Raw genomic sequence first — 10965 nt, forward strand, 5'->3', positions numbered from 1 at the left:
AAAATACAGGAAATTGTCATTATTCTGCTCCCCTCTCCTCACAGCCTTGATTCATCAGGAGTTCACAGTACACCTAGTGTACCACACATCATAGGTGGTAGCAGCTATTGCTGTTTTTCTAGACATTGAAGCGGTACCATTCATGGCTCAGCTGTCAGATTACTCTGCTATCAAGAAAGGAATTTGGGCCACCACAAGGCCACAGCCAGCCCAAGACCATTCAAATACATATTCTTCATCTGCCACACAGCCCCTCAACTATATATACTTGTTTCTTCCTTCTCTCACTGGACCATTTCTCTTGTCAGAAGTGAATTCAAGCTTATTAGGGTCTGAAAGAGAGCAAGAAAGATTATAGCTCTGTAGCATCAAAGGTGAAACCCATGTTTTTCTCTCAGATCTTGGAGGCTCCCACTCTATTCATTGCAAAGGCACTTTGAACAAAGCAACCCTTGGAGACTGAAGCTGAGCACAGGGCCGTGGGCTCTTTGGGAGCAGTCTTGTTCTTGATTTTTAGCCTAGTTCGCCTTCAGCTCTGTAATTCCACAGCAGACCTGCACATAGAGCAGATAGGCACATATTTAGGGAACTCTCTGGGGGGTGAATTTGAGTTCCCTCTGGCAAAGGCAATAACTAAGCTAGATTTCCCACAGCCTGAGGGAGCACTTTAATCATCAGGCTCCTGTTCAAAAGGCCACCTCCACCTATTCTTCTGCCATGTTTTAGAAGAGAGAGACAAGTTCTATTTTGGAAAAAAAAAAAAAAAAGGGGGGGGGGGGGTGTAACAGGTGGCTACGTGCCGGTGGAGATCCCACAGTGTCCTCAGCATTTCCTAATAGAAAGCTAATTACCTGATCCTGGTGTACCCAGCTCTAGCTCTTCCCACATACCTATATGGAGCCAAGGCACTTAGCAGAGGTGCCTGCTTACCTTAGGCCAGCCACATTAAAGCTCCACAATATAACACTCAGTGTTGCAGCATCAAAGCCCCACTTTGGATCAAGCCTGAGGGCATTACCTGAGGGAATTTACAATGTCAAGACTTAAAACTGTGTATGATGTTCATTACTGCAACTACTGACTCTAGTCTAACAAAAGCAGTAATGCCACAATAGTTATTGTTAAGCAGTTTAATTGATCCAGACATTTATGCAGGGACATTTGCCTGCTGGGGCTCTAGGCAGAGAATAAGCCACCCATCTTTTCATTCCTACATTAGATGACTTATAATTTCTTAACTCAACCTAGTGGAATGTCCTCAGGCTTTGGGACTTTAAGCAGCTATTCTGGTTGCTCATCACCAAAACTGACTCTGCATGTATATTGTTATATTGTGCCAGTCACCACAGACGACACCCTTTATTTTTGGATACAAACACTTTACCTTAATTGTGTATGCAAGCCGTTGGTCTCTGAGGTCCACCTTACTTCACCTTCCAAGATTTAGTGAGATAATAGAGCTTAGTGAACTCAAAAGTCTTTAAGAAGTATAAGAAATAACTTAGTCTTTGTCTTTCTCCTTGCAACCAATCCCCTACCCTTCCTGCTGCTTCCAGGGCCTATAAACAAACACAGTCAGTTCACAAGTCCAAGAGTTCAGAATCTGTGGAAAGGAAATAATTCCAACTGGGACTACTGGTGTAATGATTTAACTTGCATTTTTCTTGGAAGAAATAGATGGCCAACAGTAGGCTGGTCTATGAGCCAGACAGAAAAACCTGTTGACTTTCCTGAATAAGCCCAAATAAGTATCTTTACATATCACTCCAAACTTCTATTATTGTTTCATAATACTAATCCCTCAACCAACTCACTTGTAACCTACATCACAGTCAATGGGGAGAGTAGGCATCCAGCAAAAAGAAGATCTGACAGAGCTTAAGAGGTCTTTCTCTATACTGCTTTTGCAAATAGTTACACACTGCTATACCTAAAAGTAGCCACTCAGGGGTTCTTTGAGATGTAAACTGACCAAACCCTGGAAGACTCTATAGCAAAAACAAGCAAGTGACACCTCTGTACACCCCACATATTCATAGAGTTCATGGACCAGTTTGATTCTATTTATTTTCCTCATCTGGATATCATGAGACTCTACACATAGAAATAGCATAGGGAGAATATATAGTTGTAAAAGTAATCTAGTAATCTTTGACACTAACTAGCCTATATAAAATATTCTAAGATCAGCTTATGTTTCTGTTGTGCAAGTTCATTTCTACTAACTAAAGTGTCAGGAACATCTTTAGACTCTTTCTTCAGTTATAGGATATTAATAATGCTCACAAAGTCAAATATGAGCACCCTACTGCAGGCATGTCCAACCTGTAGGCTGCATGCAGCCCAGAGCAGCTCATAATGCAGCTGCCTCTTGCCCCACACCATCATGACAATGGTTTTCTCTGCTGAGCAGCTGTAAGAAGCCATGCTTTTTACATTACTGTCTTGTGACTTCCTCAGAGATGTCAATCTTCCTTGAGATGGGCCAACAGGAAAGACCACTTAAGGGCCATTAGTCCTCAGGGATGGCCATCTTCCTTGAGATAGGCCAACACAAAAAGACCACTCAAGGGCCATTGATCAGTATCTTATCTCCCTTTCGTAGCTCCCGGACTTGTCCATCTCCTGTGTGTCTCAGACAAAGGCAGTCCTGGAACCTTGGCCAGGACTTGCCTGAACTTGTCCATTTCAGCAAACTTTGAGACAGTAATGTAAAAAGCATGGCTTCTTACAGCAGCCCAGTCCAACCTCACTTTTTTTAGCCTTTATCAACATATCTGGAATAGCTGCTAATGCTGCCCTGGCAATTGTTGGTAAAAGAGAGGGACTATTAATTTTACGATATTGAAAGATGATACAATCACCACTGGAAACACATATTGGATGAATTATCTATGTATCATAAATCAAGAAAATTTATATGTAAAAGCTTTAAATATTGATAATTTCAGGCAAATTTTCATCAAAGCTGTGAATTTCATAAAATCCAATTGATTGAATCATTGTCAATTCTAGGAGTTTCTTAGAAGTATGGATGCAGATTATGGGGACATCGTTTACTTTTCTTATGGAAGGTGGCTAAGTCAGGGGTAAAATGCTAAAAAGACTTTATGATTTGCTAAATGAAATCACTTCCTTTATGGAATCAAAAGGAAAATTTGTGACAGAACTTGAAGATTAAAATTGGCTCAGAGAATTTGCATTTTTTTGTGGAATTGACTGCTCATTTAAATGAGTTAAACATGTGTCTGTTATGTTTCAAACCACAGTGGCATTATGAAATGAACCTTAAATTATAGCAAGCTTAAGTTATGGCAAAAAATTTCATACATTTTGATGTGTTGGCTAAACACAGTCCCATGAAGAGTAAAAAATAATATGCAGCCATGCTTTAGTTTTGATAAAGGAATTTGAGTAGAGATTTTGAGATTTCCAAAAAATAATAAAATTTTTTTGTATATTTGCGACTCCATTTTCAGTCAAGGATGAAGCACAGGAAAACTAATATTTCAACACAAATCTCTGATGAACACCTTAAGAACTCACTAAGAGTTGCAACCACTTCCACTGAACAAGACACATGCATTAGTATCACAAAAACAAGGTCAAATATCTTATTAGCTCTATGTTGTTGGTTTTATTGCTCTGCTTGTTATGTTTTATTTAAAAATACATAAAAAATAAGTTCTGTGACTTATGTATATTAAGGATATTATATTTTTCATATGCAACCCAAGACAATTCCTTTTCTCCTAGTGTTGCCCCGGCAAGACAAAAGACTGGTCATCCATGCCTTACAGTTTCCCCTCCCTGCTTTACAATCAAATAGGTCTTCCAGATAGTTTTGAGGTTAAAGGGAAACACAGCTCTTTTACTGATCTAGCTAAATCAGGTAAGTATCTTTCTATAGTTTTACATTCTTTGTTGCTTTTAATAGCTGTATATACAGATATACAAATCAAAAAATACAAATAGAAGTCCTTCCTGCCCCTTGTCTGTTGTAGTGGCAGAAGAACAGATGACTGAAACTAAAGAATTACTTGGAGATGTAGCAGAGTGCACTGCAGAAAGAAAACAGACAGTATTTCCTTTCGGAAGGAAAAGAAAGCTTTCCTCTGAACAAACCAATGAACAAATCTAGGCTACAAAAAATTTTTCCTCAAAGAAATTGAATCCCAGATAATACCAACTAAAAGTAAACCATTCATTCTACTTAAATGGGTACGGAATCATGTTTTGTTTCCCCCTTAAAAAACAAAAGCAACCAACCCACACCACCAAAACACCACAGGGCCAGGCTGTTGCATTTACATAGCATTTTGAAATAAAAGTCTAAAATAAACAAATGATTTCCTTCCAGTAGCTATACTGAATCAAATATACCCCTGCTGCAAGTCACTTAATGTCAACCACATTTATAGTTGGGATGAATTAGATCCAGAATGTTTTGTTCCGCATGTTCCTACCAAGAAAGCCATATGTAATGATGTATATTTGCTTTTGTGCAAAGGATGGCAACTAGGAAAAAAAAAAAAGAAACTCTTCTAATCCTCCTGATGGATACCACACTCATCCTACTATTAGTGATGTCGTATCTTAGGAATAAAACGAAGTCACATTACATATATTAATAGAGAAAGAGAGAGATCATCACCATGGATGGATAAAGTAGTAAACACGTCTTTTGTAGTTTCCCATGAGGTTCCTCCTTCCACTTTTCTGTTTAGCTGTACTCCCAACTCCTGAACTTTCTTCTTATCTGAGACTACTCTAGTGAATATTCAGTATAAACATCCCAATTATGTTTATCATGACATTTCATGTCATCTACTTTAATTTAACTAAAAAACACAACAATCCATAGTGAATATTGTACACCATGAACTTCCTGTACCTACTCAAAAATACACGTTCAACAAATAAATGTGCTCTCTATTTCCCATTCACTTACATTATGCTTAATTAAATTGTATTTAAATTGGAACTGCCACCCCTCTTTTACCCTCTTCAATTTTAGCCTCAATCAACAGCACAAACATATTGCTTCAGCTTTAGCATTTTTGCAGTGTTCTAGAAGACAACAGTCTGTGTGGAGTTGAAAGAGATGAAAGTGTGTTCCAAAGGGACAAATGAGTACTTGCACAAATGACTACAGGTTAGTAGTTCTGGTACTTCCAGTGCTCTGTCAGGAAGAAAGTACTTCCTCATGTTTGTTTGAAACTTCCTATGTTCTTGTTTTGCCCATTTCCCCTTGTTCTGTCACTGGGCACCACAGGGCACCTATCTCAGCCACTTGACAAGCACTGCCTAGATATTTTATAAATAGTGATATTTATCATTGATAAGACCCCCGTTCAGTCTTCTCCTCTCCAGGATGAACAGCCCCTGGTCTCTCAGCCTTTCCTCATAAGGGAGGTGCTCCAGGTACCTCATCATCTTCATGATCCTCCAGTACACTCTCTCCAGTAGCTCCCTGCCTTTCTTGAACTGAGAAGACCAGAATGGGACACAATACTCCAGATACAGCCTCACTGGGACAGAGTAGAGGGGCAGAGTCACCTCCCTTGACCTGTTGACCACATTCTTCTTAATACACCCCAGGATACCATTGGCCTTCTGGGTCACAAGGGCACACTGCTGGCTCTTGGCCACCCTGTTAACCAGGACACCCAGATATTCAAGACCTGCTTGGATGCCTGTGAGACCTGGTGTAGGGAACCTGCTTTGGGAGGGGGGTTGGACTTGATGATCTCTGGAAGTCCCTTCCAAACCCTACGATTCTGTGATTCTGTGATCCTTCTCTGCAGAGCTCCTCTCCAGCAGGCCAGCTCTAAACCTGTACCAATGCATGCAGTTATTATTCTCTGAGTATAGGACTCTGCAGTTTGTAATTGTTGAACCAGCAGAAAAGTGAAAAAGAAGTAAGTCAAACAAAGATTTTCATGTGAGCATATGAAAGCACGGTGAGGATTAACCACTGATCCCTGTGGAACAGGAGCAGGGACAGATGAATTTAATATATTTAAAGATCACAAGCTATCTGTCAGTCCTCTCAGTTGCAGAAAGAGTTGCTGGCCTCAGAACTTCAGAAGTACACTGAACTAAATCATCTCAATATTGATGCATGCTGAATGCCTGAGAAGCAACAACATGGGCCTGATTCACCAACACAACAGGAACACTAAAAATACTATAGTAATTGGTGCTGCTGAAGAATGTGATACCCAGTAATCTATGCAATATATGGCTGACTATTGAAGATAATGCTCTTTAAAACTATTTACAATTATTTCAGAGCAGACAGTGCAGATGATTGCTCAAAAATAAGTTTGTCATCACTAGAGACAGTGGCCAAAGAAACATTTCTGTCTCCAGGTTAATCACAGCAGAACTATGCAGACGTTGTGAAGCTGTATTCAGAAGGCAAAAGAAATACTGCAAAAGTAGTGATTTGGAACATATGAATCTTTCACAGTTCTAAGTTTTGCAAGCTTCTGAGTAATGTTTGTCTGCAAAACTTGTTTGACTACAATGGACCTTATTTGTGTAACTTAATTCGGTAACTTAATTCTGTATTTTTTTTCCCCCAGAGGTGGCTCAATTAAAGGATAAAGAGGAAAATCAACATTTTTCTACATGAATGGGAAACCTCAAAGTAAATAAAATTAGATGATCTACTTCTATTACCTTCAGAAACCATAATACATGGTAGTCTTTGAAGATCTGGCTGACAGGCTCCTTCCCTCCCCCTGCTTTCCTTCTACACTTTCCTTCCTTAAAAATATCTGAACCATTTTTTGTGCTATTTATGCTTATTTGTTTTTCTGCTTGCCAGTTTTCTGCAAGCCATTCCCTCTTTCTCCATGAAACAACCATGGCAAACTGCCTCAAAACCAACAGTGTTCAGTTTCTGTCATATCATAGCTCGATCGTAGCATTGCCATCTCAACGTGTAATGGAAGGAGAAGGGTTCAGCCTGCCGCAATCAGAATCTATAAACTCAGAAATGAAATTTAAAAAACTAACTAACTGCCCTTTCTTTTTCATGGAGAGAGCTACAGGTATCTGTGATGAAGCTTTTGCAGCCATTCTCAACACTCTTATGCAAAGGGACTCTGCCAGCCAATAGCCCAGAGGACCAGACTGCATCACTGGTCTTAGTAAGTCTTCAAAACAGGACTTCCGAGTTTTCTCACTCTCCCTCACTTTTCTAGGATGATCTCGCTAATATTTGCAATTGTTGCTTCATTATCATCCTCCAAAACTGTTCCCTAGTCTTCCTTTACATTGCAAAATCTATCAAAAATCTAAAAAGTGAAGCAGACTACCACACTAGCCTTTTTGCGCCTGCATTTTCCCTCTGTTGTAACATCTTTGCCTTTTTCTGCAGCCCATAGAAGAAGCCAACAGAGAAAACAGCAGCATAACAGTGACCAGTAAAAGGATATAGCCTTTGAATAGCCTTCCTAACCCTTCTGAGGTTCCATTCTGATCTCACACTGGTGAGAATACACCAGTGGATCCATTGTAACAACATATACATCTAATATATTGCATGATGTAACAACATCGGAATATGAAATATCTGGAATCAGTAGAGCTATTCCTCTACTATCAAGTACAACTGAAACACAAGTATAGCCGTAACTGGATCACTTGCAGGCCAAAAATTGATACTTAGTAACATTCTACTAATTCTAAACTCAAAGAGGATATTTCAGCATTTTATTTTCTACTGTATAGTTTTATGTGGAAAACTGCACATAAGCCCCCCTACCATGAATGATAAAATGCCTTAAAGCTGAAGGTGCAAAAATGAAAGGGACTGAGAACATCAGGCTTAAGGTTGTTTATGCAAACTAGCAGAATCCTTCCTTGCATGTATTCATTCTTCAATAACATGATGACAGGTGATTTTTCCCAGGACCTCTGCCTCATTCAGCACTCAAAGACTGACATCCTTGTAAAATGAAACAAACTGGTGTTCATTAGGGGGAATGCCTAAGTCTCTCTATCATTTTTGTCATCAAATTCTTCAAGTGCTTTTATGGAAGAAAAAAAAAAAGAAGTACTGACATATCAGTAATCATAAAACATACTTAAGAAAGGAATGGTTGTGCTATCCCCATTGTACGTATCATAACTGTGACCCTGTGCATCTCAAAAGTGACTGCTGCATCCTCCAGCTCCTACTGACACACACACCATTTCAGGGCAGCATTCAGTTGCATGGAACTCTTAGCATCTTGTCTTATGGTTCTACTCCGTTTTTAATGTGATGGATACCCAAAAGAAGAACCCATCATGCAACTGTGATTAAAGATGATTTTTTAATTCATCTATGCAAGGGTACTGCTACAGTATTGCACTGACGGTCCTTGCTCAAGCATGTCCTGACTTCTCAGCCACTAACTTTACAACTCTTTTAATACAGATTATTTTTAATTTTTGGTAAATTGTTCTACATGTACAGGCTGATCCTCTGTATATATAAACATGAATTTATAAACTTATGCCACACAGAGACAACCTGTTTCTAAAATCTGCAGCCAAAAAACCTTAATTTAACATGGAGATATAGCTGATAGCCAGTTTCTGTCTTTGGTATGGGTCAGTCAAGGCATCCTTTCACTGGTGCATTATATAGCTTTGTAGCCATAACAGTGGACTGTGCCAAGTTTTATGCCAAGTTCAGGAGCTTTGGAGTCTAGTTTTGAGGAACTTTTCTATTTCGTTAACTTCTGCCTCTCTAACTTTAGAGAGGAACAGGTTGTCTTTGATTCCATTCTGCTAGTCCATTCTTCCAGCTCTGCCATCATAGACATCACCTGTGTCTCACTTTCCACAGCACCACAGGCCAGTGCCAAGTATGTAACATCCTGTCCTTTTCTCCTCCTGGTGCATCACTTGACTCCCATAATTTCAGCCTCCTGTTCCCATGCATAAGGCAACAAAGAGAAATTGCAAGAAAAGCTTTACACAACTTGCTTATGAAATCTGGGAAAGAATTCCCAGCGGAAATGAAATCCCTGAGAAACATAGTTGCCAAATTTCAACAGCTAACAGGATGGGGAAAGCACAGTCTGAGGGGCGTGTGTGTTTTTTTTTTAAGGGGACTGTAGGTTAGAGGACTTGGAGCTAATTTTCATGAGGTCAGGAAAAGCACGCATCTCAGATCAAGGAGAGTTAAGATTCAAGCCCTGCCTCAGAAGCACCTTAATGAAAAATTTTCTCATGGCAAAAGTCGTGTATTTTCCTCCTTCCTCCACACTAAGAAACAACTGAATCACTTCCTCAAATGTTTCTCAGAGAATAACCTCAGAGATCTAATTTAGCCAAATATCTGGGATGGAAAACCCTAACCCAAGTGGCTGAAAGTTTGGTAATGTTATCAGCAACTGCAACAAGTCTTATAGTAAAAAAAAAAAAAAAACCAACAAAATATTAGTCTTAATTGTGTCATTACAAGGTCTACCTGTGATAACGTGGCACCTCCGTCTCCTGGTCTCTTCTAGATGACACCTGACTTACAAACCTGTGGGAATTTCTCTACGTGTTACTGCGTTTAAGTATATCTGTCACCATTTCATTATGAGATTAAAATTATATTCTGATTTATACTCACATCAGTAATAATGGCCTGAGAATACTCATTGTTATTGCTGCAAATTGTAAGTCATGCAATAAAAAGAGGGCCCGGTTATCAAAATGAGAAGAAGGAGCTTGTTTTTTTCTCACAGGTGAGTAATATCTTTACATCTTTTCACTGTTTACATACCTGTGTGCAAAGCAGCAGCTTCAGAGGGGCAAGTAGGATTAACTAGCCAGCCACCCATGAAACCATACATGTAGTGGCTGTGAGGCAAAGGAGAGCTGTTATCCCAGCTCGACTAACAGAGCACTGAAGCATGGAAAAAATGAGCTGAAAACATGCTCTGAGATCCACATGAGTTCTTCACACATCAGACAACCTTTTTGCTGCCCCTCTACAAATAGATCTCAGATCCTAAAGAAAGATGTCCTGCTTTGTACTCAGTGCAAAATCTGAAGTATATGCTGTACCTTTGTGAAAGGCCTGAGAGAGAAACAGTAAGAAAACAGCACTTGAAATTCTCAGGTATTTTCCCTACTCCTGCCTCTTGAGAGAAATATGGTTGTTTCTACCGACACTTTGCCACAATTGAGTAAATTCGTTAATCTCACTCCATCTTTTAATTAGAGAGGATAATGTTATGACACTACTGGAGTTCAAGGCTCAGTGCATCTCAGTTCTGTTGGAGGTGTGGAACCAGAAATGCATTACCTTTCCTGGAATGCTTCTTCTGCCTTTTGGGTAGCTGTCTTTTATCATGTTCAGAGATGTTCAGATGTCAAACAATCTGAAAAGCCAGCAGTGTTGCTAGAGAAACTGAGGTTAAAACTAATCTTCTTTCAAATGTTGAACTAATTCATAGATTTCTCAAACAATATTAAAGCACTTTTAAAATCACTGTCATAATCTCTGAAGAAGTTCAAAACATTTCAATATCTATAATTTCCCAATTGTTTACATAAAGGGCACGTCCTGCAGCAGGTATTTTGTCTCTGTTGTTTCATCACATTTACAGCTTCCTGCATTTGCGCAGGCAGCTCTTAGATTATATTCTTAGTATACATTCAAGGCCTTTCCACCTACATCTCAAAAAAAAAACCAAACAAACAAAATGAAAAAGATAAAACTAAAGGGTAGAAGTATGGTATCAAGAAACTGGAATGCCAACTCAAACGCTATGAGGAACTATGTAGCTACAGCTCTGGTATTCTTGTTGGGACCCATACTGGGTCGGGCTGGGACAGCATTAACTTCCTTTATAGCAGCCTGTATGCTACTGTGCTTTAAGTCTGTGGCTTAAACTGTGTTGATAACACAACAGTGTTTTGGCTGATGCTGAGCAATACTTGCACAAAGTCAAGGTTTTCTCTTTT

The sequence above is a fragment of the Coturnix japonica genome, chromosome 2 (genome assembly GCF_054131305.1).
Source record: "Coturnix japonica strain WE chromosome 2, WE-NBRP24, whole genome shotgun sequence".
Lineage (NCBI taxonomy): Eukaryota > Metazoa > Chordata > Aves > Galliformes > Phasianidae > Coturnix > Coturnix japonica.